Raw genomic sequence first — 19,280 nt, 5'->3', positions numbered from 1 at the left:
GGACCTTTCCAATCCTAGCATTGCCCTGTCCCCACAAGTGGGAGAGGTCACTTTCTCTCTTCATCTTAAATGATCTTCCAAGCAAGGGAGCGGGGCACAGTACCAGTCTTCTCCGCCTCATCCTCTTCAGAAAGTATGTATGTCCTGGGGTACCTGGGTGGCTCATGCTTATGGTCATTGTCCTGGGGTCCTGGGATGGAGCCCAAGCCTGGGGTTGGGCTTCTGGCTTGGCAGGGAATCTGCTTCTCCCACTACCCCTCCCCCCTATTCATGGTCTTGCTCAGTCTCTGGCTTACTCGCTGTCTCTCATAATAAAATTTTTGAAAGAAAGAATCTAGGTCCTTACTTCCTGTGCTTTCCAGAGAAAAGTCTCCCAGGGCCTCATAGCACAAACGGAGTTGTCAGGTCCCAGCCGGGAGCCCTTGCCTGATCTGCGGATCTCACAGCCCTGCCACCTGTCTCCAGCAGCAGAAGGAGGGGGTTGAGGCGGCAAATCTGTCTCCAGTGCCACAGCGTAGTCCTGTTTGGCTGTGATGCCATCATACTCAACGGCATATGGCTGCAAAGCTACTATGTTGAGAGCGGACAGGAATGGGATTTTCCGTGTGCCAGATTTCACTCCCTCTCTGAAACAATTCTTGTAGTAAACAGAGGTTTTCTGATCTTAAGATCTGGAGGATGGGAATTCCTTTACACTTCGTAAGTAAAACTATTATCTTGCAGTTTCATTCTATTGATGGTGCAAATGTTTTTTAAAGGTGGAAGCTCTTCTGGGTTCCCTCCCTTCCCCCAAAAGCTAGGACTGGAGGAGACGAGGCCACCAACTCTGTTCCCGCCCCAGGCCACCCCAGGGAGGAGACCTCCGTATGCCCCATGGCTGTCACCCTTTGGCAAATGGGATGGGGAAGAGGAAAGACTTGCTGAGTGTGGGAGGCTGAGGGGTAGAGGGGGCGAAGGAGAGCCGGGAAGCAAGTAGAATGTGACTTTTAGGAGAATTATTTTGAACCACGTCTTGTGTGCTGACAGCATAATAATCATTATTAGGACCTCAGATGTAACACGAAGCCCGCCCTGAAGTTAAATTTTTCCTTTCAGATAAGCGTGGCCTGTCAACCCACCATAGGATGGTTCTATGCCAACCTCCTCCACGCTGGGACCTGGGGGGTGGTGGAATGTTCCAGCTGCTTCCTCAGACTTCCCTTTCATTAAGGACTTTGCTTTTTTTAGTAAACAAGCCACCGGTTTTCTACCTTAGCCATATCAAGTCAACCTGAGACAGACTGTGCAAGGGCCACAGCTGTTTTTGCAGCTTGCTCCCTACACTGAGTTTTGGAGCTGCTATCTGGAGTCTTACCTCCCCAGGGATGCTCCTGGCCACACTGTGACCTCTAATAGAAGGGCAGACCCAGGGCCTGAATTATGCCCAGACAGATTATTTTTTGCTTCCACGGTGTTTTAAAAATCAGTTTTGACATCAAAATCCTGTTTGCAGGGCACCTGGGTGGCTCAGTGGGTTAAGCCGCTGCCTTAGGCTCAGGTCATGATCTCGGGGTCCTGGGATCGAGTCCCGCATTGGGCTCTCTGCTCAGCAGGGAGCCTGCTTCCCTCTCTCTCTCTCTGCCTGCCTCTCCATCTACTTGTGATTTCTCTCTGTCAAATAAATAAATAAAATCTTTAAAAAAAAAAAAATCCTGTTTGCAGGCTCCTCTTGGAAACTCAGAAAACCTAGTTGCCATGGGCCACATTTCCCTGTGACACATGGCGGGAGCTGAATAATGTGGCTCCCTTTGCACAGAGCTTGGTCTCTGGTTTAAAACAGTCCCCACTACTCTCTATCACCCTCCATCCACACCTTAAGAGAGAGTAGTAATTTAGAGGCAGATAAGGAGATACAAATTTCAGTCTGATTGTACCACTTATTTTCTGTGGCCCCTTGAACAGGTGTCTGCATCTCTCAGAAGACTCCTTTTAATCCTTATGAAGAGGAGAATGGCATTCACTGAGACTTTGCCAGGTTTGTTTATTGCTGTATATTTCCTGTCAATAATAGAGCTGGAAGATGTATACAAATGGACACACTATTGCAAATGTAAGCTTCATATAGACAAGGATTTTCCTTTTTTCTTTTTTTTTAAGGATTTTATTTAATTGACAGCTAGAGACACCATCAGAGAGGGAACACAAACAGGGGGAGTGGGAGAGGGAGAACCAGGTTTCCTGCCAAGCAGGGAGCCCGATACGGGGCTCGATCCCAGGACCCTGCAATCATGACCTGAGCTGAAGGCAGACGCTTAGTGACTGACCCACCCAGGCACCTATAAGCAAGGATTTTCTAAATCCATTTTTTTTTAAATTTCTACACCCTCAAAGTTTAGGATAGTCCCTGGCACATGGTAGGCATGTAGCAAGTGTATTGAATGAATACATGGATTTAATTTTGTCCTTAGTTCTTATGCCTCATATGTCGTGTGCTTCATTATTATTATCGACCCATTTTTAAAAATATAAATGCAAATGGACATAATGTTTGAGTATTTCAGGGCTATTCTTCAACATTATTGATGGGAATTTTATGGCCATACTCCCCTGCGGCACTGCCTTAGAGAATAATGTGGTTTTCTCCAGGACTGGGGTCCTAAGATCATTATCCAAATACCAGGCCACTTGAGGAATCAACGCTTCAAAAAGTCACAATTAAAAGCGCACGCATTTATGTGATGCTTCTTGAGAGCTCAAGGTGCTGTACAAACATTTAAAGCATTAAGTGCTCCCTGAAGCACTTTCCTCAGAAATAACACTTCCAGAAAGGAGAGTGTATTTAGGTAAAAACCAATGGCTGGTTTTATGCCACGATCTCAAGAAGGCTCAACCTCTGAGTGCTGAAATTTGCTCCCCGTTGGATGCAACTTTCCTGCAAATACAGGTGAAGATAGGCTGACTCCCAAACTAATTCAATATTAGCCTGTTGGACTGTTGTTTCACTTGTGCCAAAGGCTTATGGTTTGGGTTTTGGTGGCATGTAGGGGTCAGCTGTGTTTTTTGTTTGTTTAGCATCCACTTCCTAGTTATGGTAATTAAACTTCAGGTTTCCTAGGAAAACCTGAAGTGTTCCTTGCACACTTTCAACTGTAGGATTTGGTGGTGCCTAACCTCACCCCCAGCTCTCCTCTGCAGGTGGGTCACGGTGTCACATCTCTTGGCTCCAGCCCCCCATTCTGAAAAAAGTCAAGTTACCCAAAGCCAGTGTAAACACTAAACCTGGAACTTTTCTTAAGACTGTTGGGAAAGTGGGGCACCTAGGTGGCTCAGTGGGTTAAAGCCTCTGCCTTCAGCTCAAGTCATGATCTCAGGGTCTTGGAATCGAGCCCCACATCAGGCTCTCTGCTCAGTAGGGAATCTGCTTCCTCCTCTCTCTCTGCCTGCCTCTCTGCCTACTTGTCATCTCTGTCTGTCAAATAAATAAATAAAATCTTTAAAAAAAAAAAAAAAGACTGTTGGGAAAGAGAATGCCTTTTGTTTGCTGGGACTTTTTACTGTGAGAATGTAATTGTGAAACTCAGAGGCGCTACTTGAGAATGCAGAGAAAAGAGAGCTGAGCCAGAGAAAGCAGGAGAGGAGATTCCTGGTGACAGTGTTTAAGTGACTGGATCCAGCTATGCCTGAAACTTACCTTGGAATTTTTGGTTTCATGAGCCAATAAAATCTCTTTCCTTCTTTCTTATACCAATTTGAATAACATTCTAGTTAATTACATTGAAGATGTTCCTGCCTAGTAAAGTAGAATCTGAAAATGTAGATCAGGAAAAGAGGCACAAAACTGTGAGGCTCATTGCTCAGATGAAAACCAAAATCTTGAACCATGGCCAGAGGCAAACTGATGAGTTTGCCTCTTCTTCCTTGACCTGGACCTCAAATTCCATTAGACTCTGGCAGAGCAGTGAACTAAGAAAGAGAAGAAGAAGCATAAGTGTTTGTTTCATTTCTTTAATACCCTGGCACAAAATAAGAATCTGGTCATTCTCTGCTGAAGTCACTGCTGGTGTTGGCCACATTCACTGGCTTTGTTTTCACATGTGTTCATTTGTCTGCTTCCATAAGTAGAAGACACTGAAATAAGCCAGAGGCCAGGTCTTAGTGGACTTCTCCTGTGCTTTAAAACTCTCTGGACTTGAGGCTCCTGGGTGGCTCAGTTGGTTAAACATCTGCCTTTGGCTCAGGTCATGATCCCAGGGTCCTGGGATCAAGCCATGCATTAGGCTCCCTGCTCAGTGGGGAGTCTGTTTCTCCCTCTCCCTCTGTCTGCTGCTCCCCTTGCTTGCATGCTCTCTCTCTGTGTCAAAGAAATAAAATCTTTAAAAAATAAAATAAAATAAAACTTTTTGGACTTTACCTAGAAGAGTTCCACTAGTGTTTGCCAATGATCCAGGGAGCTCCATAAAGATGTTCAACTTGCACAGCATCTAGAGGAGGCTGTTTAATACAGTTACTGGGTGCTTCTGTGTGCCAGGCTCCAATTCCACACAGCTCTGAGGAAGTGGTAGCAGGCTTTCTCTTTTTTTTTTTTTTTTTTTTAAAGATTTTATTTATTTGTCAGAGAGAGAGAGGGAGCGAGAGTGAGCACAGGCAGACAGATTGGCAGGCAGAGACAGAGGGAGAAGCAGGCTCCCTGCTGAGCAAGGAGCCCGATGTGGGACTTGATCCCAGGATGCTGGGATCATGACCTGAGCCGAAGGCAGCTGCTTAACCAACTGAGCCACCCAGGCGTCCCAGGCTTTCTCTTTTTGAGGAAGGCTTATTTCCAGTCCTTTATCAGCCCTTCTTGAACCTTTGGGGCTACAACTTTGCCATGACCCCCCCCCTTCCCTTCTGACCAGACTGAACTCTGCTGCCCAATGATTCTTAACAAAAGATTGCCTCCTATATGGAGAAAGGGGAACCCTCCTACACTCTTGGTGGGAATGCAAGCTGGTGCAGCCACTCTGGAAAACAGCATGGAGGTTCCTCAAAAAGTTGAAAATTGAGCTACCCTATAACCCATCAATCGCACTACTGGGTATTAACCCAAAGTTACAAACATAGTGATTTGAAGTGGCACATGCACCCGAATGCTTACAGCAGCTACATCCACAATAGCCAAACTATGGAAAGAATCTAGATGTCCATCAACAGATGAATAGATAAAGAAGATGTGGTACACACACACACACACACACACACACACACACACACACACAGGAATACTATGCAGCCATCAAAAAGCATGAACTCTTGCCATTTGCAATGATGTGGATGGAACTAGAGGGTATTATGCTAAGTGAAATAGGTCAATCAGAGAAAGACAATTATCATATGATCTCTCTGATATGAGGAATTTTAGAGACAGAGCAGGGGGTCATGGGTGGCAGAGTGGGAAAAAATGAAACAAGATGAAACCAGGGAGGGAGACAAACCATTAAAGACTCTTAATCTCAGGAAACAAACTGAGGGTTGCTGGGGGGTGGTGAGGTAGGGATAGGGTGGCTGGTTGATGGACATTGGGGAGGGTATGTGCTTTGGTGAGTGCTATGAAGTGTGTAAGCCTGATGATTCACAGACCTGTAACCCTGGGGCAAATAATACATTATATGTTAATTAAAAAAAAAAAAAAAGACTGCCTCCCTTTCCCATTTCCCATTTCCCATTTCCAGGAGTTTCACTGCTTCACTGTAGGTTTCATATTGAATCTATATTCTTCTTAGCCTTTTTTTTTTAAGGTTTTGTTTATTTATGGCAGAGATAGTGAGAGAGGGAACACAAGCATGGGGGAGCTGGAGAGGGAGAAGCAGTCTCCCCCCTGAGCAGGGAACCCGATTTGGGAGTCGATCCCAGGACGCTGGAATCATGACCCAAACTGATAGTAGATGCCTAATGACTAAGCCACCCAGGTTCCTCTCTTCTTACCATTTAATACATTTTAATAAAACAAATGCTGAGACTAAAAGTTCACAGTTTAGAGCATTTACGGGGTGCTAGCACTATGCTCTCACATGCATTATCTCAGTTAATCCTCAAAATGATGCTCTAAAGTAGATATTAATGCTACCCCTATTTTTTTTTTTTTTAGATGAGGAAATTAAAGCACAGAGAGGTCAAGTAACTTGCTCAAGTCCCATGGCCAATAAGTGATGGAGTCTAAATGCAGCCCAGTCATTCCAGTTCTAGACCCCATGCTCCTACCAGAAGATTCTGCTATTTTCAGAGCTCTTCTACAACCTGTAATGTCTCTTAGTTTGTTCCTCACAGCTCTTCAATTCCCGCAGCCCACTCAGGCAGGTCTTACAGTTATGCCTACTGTTCTCTGATTTTATTGTCTTTGCTTATTTGGTTTTTTCCTTTTTTGTTGTTGTTGTTGTTGTTTTTTTAAAGATTTTATTTATTTATTTTGACAGAGAAAGAGAGATCACAAGTAGGCAGAGAGGGAGGGAGAAGCAGGCTCTTGCTGAGCAGAGAGCCCGATGTGGGGCTTGATCCCAGGACCCTGAGATCATGACCTGAGCTGAAAGCAGAGACTGAACCCACTGAGCCACCCAGGCGCCCCATCTTTGCTTATTTGTTTAGTCATTTGTTCATTTACTCACTCAGCACATATATACTGAGAATGCTCTCCTTTCTCCTACTTCTCCAAATCCTGCCTTTCCAGGCTCCACACCCTTCCTTTCATGCATCCCACCTTAGCCTGTGCAGCTGGTGTGGCCTCCCTTTCATGAATGCCAGGAATACAAAAGAGCGTGACAACATAGTTGAGCCTTCATTTTCACAGGGGCCTTACCAGGTCTCCTGCTCCCTGACTTTCCCACCAGGAGGCAGTTGCTAAAGGAGCACCTCTCCTTTCGCAGCCATCACAGCTTTGAGTGCACATTAGCCATCCAAGAAACATTCTTTCATTGGATTGTTGTTGAGTGAACAAATGGGATCCAGTGAAAATACAATTGTTTTTATTTTTATTTTTAAAAATATTTTATTTATTTATTTGAAAGAGAGAGAGGGAGAGAGCACAGGAGAGGGAGAAGCAGACTCCCTGCTGATCAGGGAGCCCAACATGGGGCTCCATCCCAGGAGTCTGAGGTCATGACCAGAGCTGAAGCCAGCCACCTAACTGACTGAGCCACCCAGGCACCCCTAAGAATATAACGGTTTTTAAAACGGCCTTGTGAAGGGGTTCCCGGCTGGCTCAGAGGGCAGAGCGTGTGACGCTTAATCTCAGGTTTGTAAGTTTATGCCCCATGTTGGGCATAGAGCCTACTTTAAAAAAATCTGAGATAAAATGGCCATGTGAAAAATCCTGAATCTGGATTCTTCCTTTCATTGAGACTTCCTGTAAAGTTTAAAAGGTAGGTGTTTTAAAAAAAAAAAAAGTAAAAGAGGTAGGTGTTATTATCCCCATTTTGTAGGTAAGATTGAGGCTCAGAGAAAGTGGGTAAGTTGACCACGTTCGTGAAATGGATGAATCCCAGGCTCCCCAACCCCTGTACTGTGCCACCCCTGCAGTCCTAGCTGGTTCTCCCGATGTCACGTATGTGGAAAATCCATTGCAGCTTCTGTGGCTAATGAACTTTTACAGAAAATATGCTTTGTCAGGGCCTTCTACACAGACATTTTTCTTTATTTCCAGGAATGGAAGGCAACTCGCTGCTGTTGTGTGAAGAAGCCTGGTGAAACTCCAGCAACTTCTACCACTGTCCGGCTGCTGAGTTCTGGGCCTTGAGGTCAAATTCTAGAAAAGAACCACATGGGATGTATAACCTGGCCATGTCTCTTGGGTTCTTGGCTGCTGCCAGCAACATTTTCTGGGTTTGTAACTCACATGAGAACCCTCCTTTACTATGGATGCGGAGATGGATGTAAAGGTGGGAAATGTTCTGTTTTTCTTTTTCTTTTCTTTTTTTTTTTAAAGATTTTATTTACTTATTTGACAGAGAGAGATATCACAAGTAGGCGAAGAGGCAGGCGGGGCGGGGGGGGGGGGAGCATGCTCCCCACTGAGCAGAGAGCCCGATGCGGGGCTCAATCCCAGGACCCTGGGATCATGCCCTGGCCAAAGGCAGAGGCTTTAACCCACTGAGCCACCCAGGCACCCCTGTTTTTCTTTTGATAGTTAAGCCCTCTCAATTCCTACCCACTCAGTAAAAGGGGAGTGACCAGGGACCTTACTGAAAATGTGTCTCATCATCTCTTCTTCCCCAGCACAGCCTCCATTTGTCCCAACTTGCCTGAGAAGCTTTCCTCTCTTTAAAGACGCTTATCCCTGCCTTATACCCCCTTCCTCACCTTGCCCTGCCCGCATTAGAACTTCAGCGGCATATGCTTGCTCCCAAAGGCCTGGAAAATTTTCTAGCCAAAAAGTCTTGCTGTCAGAGTATACCTAGGAACAGATGAGCTCTGCATCAGTTACTCTGTACTAGTTTCTGTAAAGGGTGGATCTTACCCCTGATGGTCCAAATGTGGTTTTGGGGTGTTGTATGAGTGACCTTCATTCCTCAGAGGCTAATAGGCCTCTGTCCCTAAACCCCTGGTGTTTCTCCTTTCTCTCCAACCCCCTCTCTGTCTTGGTTCTCAGCATGTTTCCCCTCCACCATTTCCCTCAAACCTCATTCCGGCTCAATTCCGCACCCCCCCCATATGGAGTTCCCCTCTTCAGATCTGCCATATAACCCAGTTCTCCCTGCCCTGCCCTGCTCCCAGCATCTTCCTGCCCACTCATCTCTGCCCTTTGGGACCCTGGGGTCATGTTTTCAGTCTCTTCTGTTAGTAGAACTAATACTTTGTCTGAAGCCATGATTCTTCTCTACCTTTCACAACGGTCTTTTTTTTCCCCCTTTAAATATTTTATTTATTTATTTGAGAGCGAGAGCGAGGGAGAGCAGAAGCAAAGAGAGCAGCAGAGGGAGAGGGAGAAGCAGACTTCCTGCTGAGCAGGGAGCCCGACTTGGGTTTCCACCATCCCAGGACCCTGGGATCATGACCCAAACAGAAGGCATTTGATCAACTGACTGATCCACCCAGGCACCCCTCACAACTGTCTTTTTTCCCATTTATATGCATTTCTTTTAAAAATAAATGTATAAAAGAAAAAGTATCACTTTAAGCTATTAAGTAAATAGTAAACAGTACAGGTGGTACTTTGATATGAGACATACTATTCATCAACTCCTGATCTTCAAAGACAATGTCTCAGTCAGCTGGGCATTGCCAGTTAGCTGGGCAACGCCAAAAGGTGCTCACTAGAAACTGATTGTAAAATAACTTTTTTATCTTTTAGGTCTAATTGGCTTTAATAAATGATTCCTAAATCAGGCAGCATCCCATCTACCTAGTAGAGGGGATTTGTACAAAATGGAAGAGATTTTTTTCATAGGAGTGAGGTTGGAGCAAGGAAGTTATTAGCAAAAGAAGAGAAAGGATATTCCGTTAGGGGTAGAGTAGCAGGATTCCTGTAATGCAGATTACCCCACCTTCCTTTGAGGGATGGAGAGTGCCACGTGACAGATTGCCTCACTGGTGCTTATCAGGAAATTCCTGACCACATTTCTGGCAAAGGTTGAAACTGCAATTACGTTGTGTTATTAAGCCTGACTTTGGGGCGCCTGGGTGGCTCAGTGGTTAAGCGTCTGCCTTCAGCTCACGGCATGATCCCAGCCAGCATCTTGGGATCAAGCCCTATATCAGGCTCCCTGCTCAGCACGGAGCCTACTTCTCCATCTTCACCTCCCTTGTGCTGTGTTCCTTCTCTCTCTCTATCATAAATAACTTTTTAAAAGTCTTTTTTTTTAGGGGCACCTGGGTGGCTCAGTTGGTTGGACGACTGCCTTCAGCTCAGGTCATGATCCTGGAGTCCCGGGATCGAGTCCCGCATCAGGCTCCCAGCTCCATGGGGAGTCTGCTTCTCCCTCTGACCTTCTCCTCATTCACGCTCTCTCTCACTGTCTATCAAATAAATAAGTAAAATCTTTTTAAAAAAGATTTTTAAAAAGATTTTACTTATTTATTTGATAGAGAGCACAAGTAGGCAGAGGGGAGGGGGAGCAGGCTCCCTGCTGAGCAGAGAGCTCCATGCGGGGCTTGATTCTAGAACCTTGAGATCATGACCTGAGCCGAAGGCAGAGGCTTAACCCACTGAGCCACCCAGGCGCCCTTTTAAAAATCTTAAAAAAGAAAAAAAGCCTGGGTTTGGTGACTTGGACAAAGTGACACCTTTTGGGGTCCATGGTTTTTCTCTTTGACAGGTCTAAAATCCTATAGTTTGAGAGGGAAGGACACTATATATGAAACCTCCACAGCAGCGCAGGGAATAAGAGAGTAAAACTAAAATGAAATTCAATCAGCAAGAAGCCAAGGGAGGAGATAAAAAGTGGTTCTCAAACTGAAACCTCCATGGGATGTTAAAGTCTCACTTTGAAGCTGATGGTCTACATCAGTCACAGAGGTGTATGCCTATGGCTGTAGCAAGCAAGGGGAGTACATTAGAGAAAAATCAATTTCTAAAATGAGTAACAAAAAAAATCTTTGCAAGTAGGACTTGCAGGTTTTTCCTCGACTTTGCTCTGGGAGTGTTTCAGTCATTTCTCTCCCTGTTGGAACAGAAGAAGACCTTTAGGACAGGAAGTCTTGGGCCTGCGCCTGAAAGAACAAGGTCTTATTACATTCTCTAGCAAAAGCTGCACTACTTGCTGTGACATTTATGAGGAAAAGTTGCCAGAGAGCAATCCAGTTAGCCATAGCCCCACTCCTCTCAGGTCCTGCTCACGAATCCCGGACTATGCGGGTGTAGACCAAGAAGGCACCAAGAGGAGAGGCCTACAGTGAACCCAGCCTGAGCGGGCTACAACGGGGGCAGCCAGGCACCTGTCGTAGCGGAGATGGGTAATCATCTGGAGTCTTCCTGACTGATCCAACCTGAAACGAGTGCCTGTTGGGAGTCTCAGGTCCACCCCAGCTCAGAGGAAGGAGCAGGAAAGCCCGGATCCCGCCTCGGGTTCTCACCAAGCCAAGCGACCCGGAGCGCTCCCGGAGGTGCCCAGAGGCCGGCCGGCTGGGGGTGGGGCTCGTGCTGTGACGCCGCCCCCCGCCTCGCCCCGCCCCGCGCGCGTTGCCGGGGTGATCAGGTGACTCCGAGCTCTAGGCGCTCGGGGCAGCCGTGACGTCAGGCTCACCGCTGCTCCTCTCTCGCTCGGTGGCAGGTGCGGAGCATCTGGTGCGGTCTCATCTGGTCGGGTCAGGTCTCTACCAAACCAGTGCCCTACGGATTCGAGAAGAGGAGAGGTGAGTCGGGGCGGAGGCAGGCCCAGCCGAGCTGGAACCGGGGAGCGGGTAAGGCGCGGACAGGGCCCTTCGGAGGTTTGGCGCGCCCGCGAGCCCCCCAGAGAGCACCCCTGGGGCGGCAGGCACCGGGACGGGACGGACCGACTTAGGATGGGGTGTGCGCAGCCCCAGGGGAGGGGCCGGGAGCCGGCGCAAAGCCCACCCAGGAGCTCCGCGGCTGTTCGTCCGGTTCTGAGTCGCCGCGCCGCTGTTGGAGGCTGGGAGGGTGGATATCCTGCGCCGCCCGGCCGGCCGGCCACTGGGCTGTGGTCTGAAGGGGCTCCGCATTTCAGCGGGTCTCGCCATGCCCGGATTCGGCCTGCTCCAAGCGGGGACCGCCACACCCCGTCCCGGGGGATTTGTACGGGAGGCTTCTGCAGCTCTTCGCCTTGGGCTGCGATTTCTGAGACGCTGCCGGGGGCCTGGAGGCCGCTCGGGAGCCCGTCTTGTGAGAGCAGAGGTCGGGTGTTCAGAGAAGGTGTTAGGGGAGGCGAAGGAATCCTGATTCTTGAGAGGGGGGCTAACTGGGATCTCAGTGGACCTGTTGGTGTAGGTGAAATCTGAGCGGAGTCCTGAGGGTTGAGGACTAATCTCCCCGCAGCGGTTGGGGGATGGAAGAATAGAGAGAGGGAAAGCGGACCTCCGCGGAAGGAGACCGTGAGCCTTGCGCAGGAGGTGAAGGAAAGACGAGACTGTTGGGTGACTGACTAGACCAAGGGCTAGGGCTGTTTTGGGAAAAATAACAAGCAAACAACAACAAAAAACTTCGGAGAATTAGGTTAGGGCTGGTTAGGAAAAACTCTTGAGTGCCCGGTTGAGGGTTTGGGAGCCACTGAATCGTGGGCTGGGTTGGGGTAAGGGGAACACTGGGATGGGGAGACGCTGAGGAGGCTGCTAGGACAGCCTGGGAAAGAGGTGACAACGCCTAGAACTCTGGCCTGTTGGGATTCTGCGACCCCTGCTTATGAAATATAACAAGGACGCCGACAACCAAGTGCCTCCACTCCAGCCAGTGTTAAATTTAAAAAATCCTTGTCAGGAAAAGGAAGCACCCATTTTCTTATTGTTTTTTGTTTGTTTGTTTGTTTTGTTTTTTTTAAGTAACTTCTGTACCAAAGGTGGGGCTCGAACTTAAAACTCCCAGATCAAGAATTGCCCCTCTACTGACTGAACTAGTCTTGGGATCCTCTTGTCTCTTTTGACCGGATTTAATGTCTACCTGTGAGCTTGTCCCCCTCGTTAAGCACGGGGTTGTATTGTCCACAGCTCTTGGCCCTCAGAGGTTTCAGTGTCTTATAAACACTCATTATCCCCAAAGTGAAACCCAAATGCCAAGTGATTGATAGGAGAGTTAATGGGGGAAAGTTATTAAAGGATAATCCATGCCCAAAACATGAAATGGAACATTGGGGAAACTGAAAGGAGTCTCATGTTTTTCGTTAATCGCAGAACTAAGAGGTGCTCTTTCATACATGCCCCCTTCCTCTTGTGGGCTTCTCAGCTTAAGGCTGTTTAAGTGTTAATTGGCCATTTGCCTTACTTTCCTGAGAAACAATTTTTCTTAAAAATTTAATTAATTAATTTGGCACAGAGAGAGCGTGTGTGAGAGAGCACAAGAAGGGGGAGCACAAGCAGGGGGAGCAGCAGGCACAGGGAGGGGAGAAGCAGGCTCCCCACCCAGCAAGGAGCCCTTGTAGGTCTAAATCCCTGAACCTGGCATGACCTGAGCCTAAGGCAAATGCTTAACTGAAGGTGCCATCCAGGCACCCTCAAGGTTTTTGTTTTTGTTTTTGTTTTTAAGAGAGAATGCTGGCATGTGAATGGCGGGGAGGGGCAGAGAGTGAGAGGAAGAGAGAGAAACTCTCAAGCAGGCTCCAGGCAGAGTTCCATGCAGGGACTTGTTCCTGCAGCCCTGAAATCATGACCTGAGGAAATCAAGAGCCAGCCGGTTAACTGACTGAGCCACCCAGGCCTCCCAAGAAACAACAAATTTTGATTATTTAAGAGTAACGATTTGCTGATTTATGTTTTTTTCCCAGTTCTGAAATGTGCTGATTCTGTGACCTTAAAAAAAAAAAAAAAAAGTCGCTGCTTTCCATTTTATACTGAACCTTAGCAATTTGTTTTCTGGGAGAATGTGAAATGGCTGAACCTTCCCACCAATTTGTGTTATGTTTGCTGCAGAAAATAGAATTGGCCCTCTAGGGATCCTGTACAGTAGAAGGTAGTTTAGGGAACGGCAGAGAACTTGGGAAGTTGGCGGCAACTTTTGTGCAGCCCAAACCAGCACAGTACTCAAGGGAGGGCATTTCCAGGGGGGTGGCACTTAGGGAAAATGACCCTCCCTTCAGATCAGTGAGGCCATTCTCTGTGAAATAAGTTTTATGATAGATCACCTGAGCAATGGGCATTTACCACGAAGTACTCGCTGAGGAGTTTTTCCTACAGGTGGTAGGGCTTTTGTGATCATGGTTTTTAAGGATCTTTGCAGGAGTCCTGTAATATTTAGAATCTTTGAAGGTTAGATTTCTCAGCCACATTTAAAAAGGATTGTTAACCATTTTCTAAATCTCTTTGGACGTATTTGAACCAGCTGACTAATCATGCTTCCTTTGAAAAGAAACAGTCCACCCCCACCCCCCAAACACTCTAACTATGTGTTGTCAGGGCCATTAAGTAGGCCAAGAGTTTTGGGAAATTTTCTGCTTTCATTCATCCATACCACCCACACAAGTTTTCCCATTGGTAGAGAATATGATGTCAGGAAAAATATTTTCATGTATTTCCCTAAACCTAAGTATGATACACACCGGGGCTGGCTGCTCTGTGTTGAGGAACGGGAATGCTGTCGCGTAAGGGGCTAGGAGCCAAGGTGAGAGGCAAGGCCGGGGTACAGGCCAGAGACTGAGCTAGGAGAATTCTTAGCCCAGGGCCCTCCCGGCAGGCTGTCCTTTCTTGGGAGAAAAACATTCCTCGACCTTGAAACAGGATAATAGTTAGAACTCCCTTCGCAGAGGTACCAAGGAAAATTAATGAGAGGCGTGTATGAAATTTGAGTTCTTCCAAAACTGAATCTTTTCAATTAGCAATAATCATGCTTCAGATAAACCTCATTGGCTATGATACCGCCACAGCTGAATGGTGTATTTTGAGATGAAATGAAATAAAAAAGAGGTGAACATTCGAAATTTTGTTGAAATCCTTATTCAGACTCTAAGGTGTTTTGTTGGCTTTTTCTGTGGTATTTGGTTATCGATAAACCTATAATCAACACCTGGAGGCCTGAGGGTAAATGCAAGTTTATGTTTCATAAGGAAATCAGTTCGATGGTTCCCCACTCTTTTTTGGTTCTCTTAGATGCCTAGAGTAAGCCAGTAACTTAGCCAGGTGTGGAGCTTTCTGGAGCTTTCTACCCAATATCCTGTCAGCTCTAAAGGAGTTAGTTATTCTCATCAGAAATAAAAGTGGTAATAATACTTCATAAATTAATTGAGGAATGAAATAGTCCTCTCTTAAAATTCCCATATCCTGTGTCAATCCGCTGGTCCTGCTACTCAGATACTCATATGCTTAGTGGTGTGCCCAGGAACTGGACAGAACTACAGTCTCCATCTCTTAGACTTCCGGCATTTGTTGGCTAGGCATGGTTTTCACATGAGGAAAATTCTGATGGGAGAGGCTTCTTGTGTTTCTCAGGCAGCATGGAGTTACAAGCCTCCAAGCTCCCAGCACTTGGCCAAGGCTACTAATTGGCTTGGCTATAAAGTGGGAGTCAGCAATTAAACAGCAGTACAGAAGCAAGGGGATTGGGCATGAGTTGACTCTCCAGCCAAAAAAGTTCACACCACTTTGTGCACTATTTACAAAGGACTCTTCAAAAGGAAATGAACTTGGAACGATTTCTTGTGTGGTTTTTAAGAGACATGGGTAGAATATTAGTATTGATTTAGGCCTCGGAACCTGAGTTAGGAAACTTGATGGGCCCTTACTTCTAAAGCAGGGGAGACAGGTGGTTTGAATACAGTCTCTGTGGACAGCAATTCCGTAGTATGACTTTGCCAAAAACAAGGGATGATTTATATTTTTGTGAAGCCTTTCAGTTAAATGGTTTAAGGCAGTGTTGGTATTCATGGTGGGAGGAGAGTTTGATCTACCTGAATTTACTCATTGAGGAGTAATGCTGTATTCACAATGCCTATCATTAGTTCTCTGATTTATGCTAAAGAATCATTAGTCATCCCCAGAAAGTTGGCCCAGAAAATATATCATTACTGAAAACTATCAGACCACATGGTCTCATTGTTCAAAGAAAGATAGGGATGGGGAACAATTAACAACAAAGTTATTTGGGAAGAAGATGACCTGGGAAGAGGTGCTAGACTTTTGCCACATTAATTTTTATTTATTTATTTTTAAAGATTTTATTTATTTATTTGACAGAGAGATCACAAGTAGGCAGAGAGCGGGGGAGCAGGTTCCCCGCTGAGCAGAGAGCCTGATGCTGAGCTGAAGGCAGAGGCTTTAACCCACTGAGCCACCCAGGCGCCCCTTATTTTATTTTTTTAAAGTAGGCTCCACACCCAGCGTGGAGCTCAATGTGGGGCTTGAACTCAAAACCCTGAGATCAAGACCTGAGCTGAAATCAAGAGTCAGACACTTAACCAACCAAACCACCCAGGCACCCATGACACATTAAATTTTTAATGCTGTCTACAGTGCTTTACCAGTCAGCTTTTGGTATTGGGCCTTGGGGCAGGATCATTCAGGGAGCATATATCAACTCAAAACCCCAAGATTAAGACTAAGCCAACAAGGGGCTCTAGCCATATATTGCCTATTGTAAATAATGCTGCAGTAAGCATAGGGTGCATATATCTTTTTTAATTAGTTGTTTTGTTTCCCTTGGGTAAATACCCAGTGGTGAAATTACTGGATCATATGATAATTCTATTTTTAACTTTTTGAGGAACCTCCATACTGGTTTTCAGAGTGGTGCATCAGTTTGAATTCCCACCAGCAATGCACAAGGTCTCCTTTCCACATCCTCACCAACTCTTGGTATTTCTTGTCTTTGTTTTTTGCTGCTTATTTTTTGTTATTTCTTGTCTTTGACTCTAGCCTTTCTGATGGGTGTAAGGTGCTATGATTTGCATTTTCCTGATAATGAGGAACATTGAGCATCTCTTCAAGTGTCTGTTGGTCATCTGTATGTCTTCTTTGTAAAAATTTCTCTAGGTCCTCTGCTCATTTTTTAATTGGATTTGTTTTTCTGATGTTGAGTTGTATAAGATCATATATGCGTGTGTGAATGTGTCTTTTTAAAAAATTCTTTATGGATTTTGAATATTAACCCCTTATCAAATCAATCATTTGCAAATATCTTTTCCTTTTTAGTAGTTTTTATTGATGGTTTCTTTCGCCGGCAAAAGCTTCTTATTTTGCTTTAGTACCAATACTTTAATTTTGCTTTTGTTTGCTTGCCTGAGGAAGCGTATGTAGAAAAATGTTTCTATGACCAGTGTCAAAGAATTCACTACCTATGGTTTTTGTTTTAGGAGTTTCGTGGTTTCGGGTCTCACATTTAAATCTTGAATCCATTTTGAGTATTTTTGTGTATGCTGAGAAAGTGGTCCAGCTTCATTCTTTTGGATGTGGCTGACCAGTTTTCCCAGCGCCATTTGCTGAAGAGACTGTCTTTTCCCCATTGTATATTCTCGCCTCCTTTGTTGTAGATTAATTGGCCATATAAGTGTGGGTTTATTTCTGGGTGGATTGCAGTTTTTTGTTTTTGTTTTTTTGTTTTAAACTCATCAGTGCCCGCCACTACTTTGAGTGCCTTGTCTCCCTCATACATCATAGCTCTTTGTGGATGTTACTGACAGAAATCTGGAATTCCTTAGCATTTGTTTTTTTTGAACCTTGGTTGGGCCTTATTGCCTTTCACTCTAAAAGGCCAGTGAAGATGAAGAAAGGAGGAGAGATCTTGCTGCTTGGGGCTGGTCTGGTCACTTAGGGTGGCCCACACGGGCACATGGTAGGCAGCAGTGGATCTGGCTGGTGTGACATGATATTCCCTCTGGCCCATTAAGAGGCGCCCCCACAGTGCTGATGGGGTTGCTCCTTTGTTCCGAGGGTCAGGAGAGTGGGCTACTGGCAAAGCAGAGCCCTGGCTGGCCCGGGAGCTGGCAGAAACCTGCAATGCTTACTTAAATTGCCACCACATTAAGCTATGGGGGCCTCTTTCTAAGCCATCGGGATTTCAAATTTCCCACAAAGCCTAATCTAATGCTCTGGGAGGGGGCAGGGGAGCCAGTCTTGCAGGGGCTGTGCTGGTGGGGGACCTGGCCTGGGAAGTGGCCTTGTCAGGCTTGTTGGGAGCGATGGACCTGTCCCTTTATAATGCGTCCTCTTAACTTGGCAGGGGGCAGAGTTGGGTCCTTCTCCTCCTCTCTGTGCTCTAACCTCTTCTTTCATGTCCCCAACTCACTTTCTGTGTTAATAGCCTTCTTCCCTTTTTCTGTCCCTTCTGTTCACTGCTGCTTTCTTTTTCCCTGCTGCCTCTTGCTGGGCCTCATTTTCTCTCCATTGTCACTTTGAGGGCTGGCTGTTTGAAGTTCCGGAGTTATAATGCTGTCCCATATGTCCCAGTGACTAGATGTAATTCAGAGGTCCCCAACCTTTTTTTCTGAGGAGGAGCCAACCTTCACTTCCCCACTGGCTCTCAGATAACATTGTAGCTGGGTTACTGACCAGAGTCCCTGAGCTGAGTGGTTGGATGAGGTTGGAGGTGTCTTTCCCCCAAATATGGGTCCCAGTGGTGTGCGGAGGGCGGTGGTGGTTGGGATTTGCTGGCATTATAGGGAGCTGTCAGACAAGCTGAGGTCCACCATTAGGGAGTCCTTCCAGAAGCTAAAGGCAGAAGTAAGTCCTACATCCAGGTAGGCCTGTGGTCTCTGCAGAGGACCATACATGACTAATGAAGGCTGGAAAAGAGGTCCTTGCTGAGGTGGTCCTGGAATCCATGAGACTGTTTGTAACAGTTGATCCTGATCTGGAGCTGGGGTTTTCAGGTGGTGACAAGAACAGAATGTTTTCTCAGTAGTCGTTGGATAGTTGTTGGAAGCATGGCTTTCTAATTATTATGAAATGGATTATTTTCTCCCCAAAGCCATGTGGTAGACTTTACCCAAAGCTGATCGGCAGGGGTTTTAACTTCCATTGTTAAATATATGTGGAAATTGTGTGTGTGTGTGTGTGTGTGTGTGTGTGTGTGTATGTAAAATACAGTTAAATGAATAATTACATTCATTAATATAACTGTAATGTATTCAGGTTTAGAAATAGAACTTTATTTTTAAACTCAAATGGGGCAGTAGATGTGTTTTGTTGCAATTTGCTTTTTTCAGGATGTTGGCACCTGTCCATATCAGCACACGTAATTCTACCTCATTCTTACGGGCCAAATTATAATGCCATGGCTTGTAAGTTCCATGGTTTGTTTAACCATTCCCACGAGGGAATGGTTAAACCATTTTTCGTTGGGGGGGATTTTATACATTTTGTGTGTGTGTGTTTGTGTGTGCCTGTGTGTGTGATGTGTTATATAGCTGTGATAAGTGCTATAATATCTGTAAAGAGGGTTTAAAATTGTGTGTATAAAAAATTTTTTTTGCATTCCAGAGCTAGTGTTTATCTGTAAGATAAAATCTTAAAGATGGAATTGCTGGTTCAAAGAATAGGGTGTTTTTATTTATTTAATGTTTCACTTAAAAACATGCTTTTCTTGAAGAGTATGTACGAAAACAGGATGGTCCCTAAGTAAAAAGAAAAGCTGTTTCAGGGTGCCTGGGTGGCTCAGTCGGTTAAGTGTCTGCCTTCGGCTCAGGTCATGATCCCAGGGTCCTTGGATTGAGCCCCACATCGGGCTCCCTGCTTAGCTGGGG

General features: G+C 45.9%; 1 protein-coding gene across 4 annotated transcripts in view; it reads left to right on the top strand.

The window, feature by feature from the left end:
* Window positions 1–11,123: 11,123 nt before the first annotated feature.
* Window positions 11,124–19,280, top strand: part of CYSTM1 (cysteine rich transmembrane module containing 1) — a 60,182-nt gene continuing 52,025 nt past the window's right edge. For 2 of the 4 annotated variants that reach the window (XM_082725463.1, XM_082725466.1), the window contains exon 1: window positions 11,124–11,298. The gene's annotated coding sequence lies outside the window, so the exon portion shown is untranslated. Of the gene's footprint in view, window positions 11,347–19,280 lie in introns of all 4 variants that reach the window. The other 2 variants (XM_082725467.1, XM_082725464.1) reach the window with 2 other exon arrangements.

The sequence above is a fragment of the Mustela nivalis genome, assembly GCF_964662115.1.
Source record: "Mustela nivalis genome assembly, chromosome: 3".
Taxonomy (NCBI): Eukaryota; Metazoa; Chordata; class Mammalia; order Carnivora; family Mustelidae; genus Mustela; species Mustela nivalis.
This window is presented reverse-complemented; position numbering and strand designations above follow the sequence as displayed.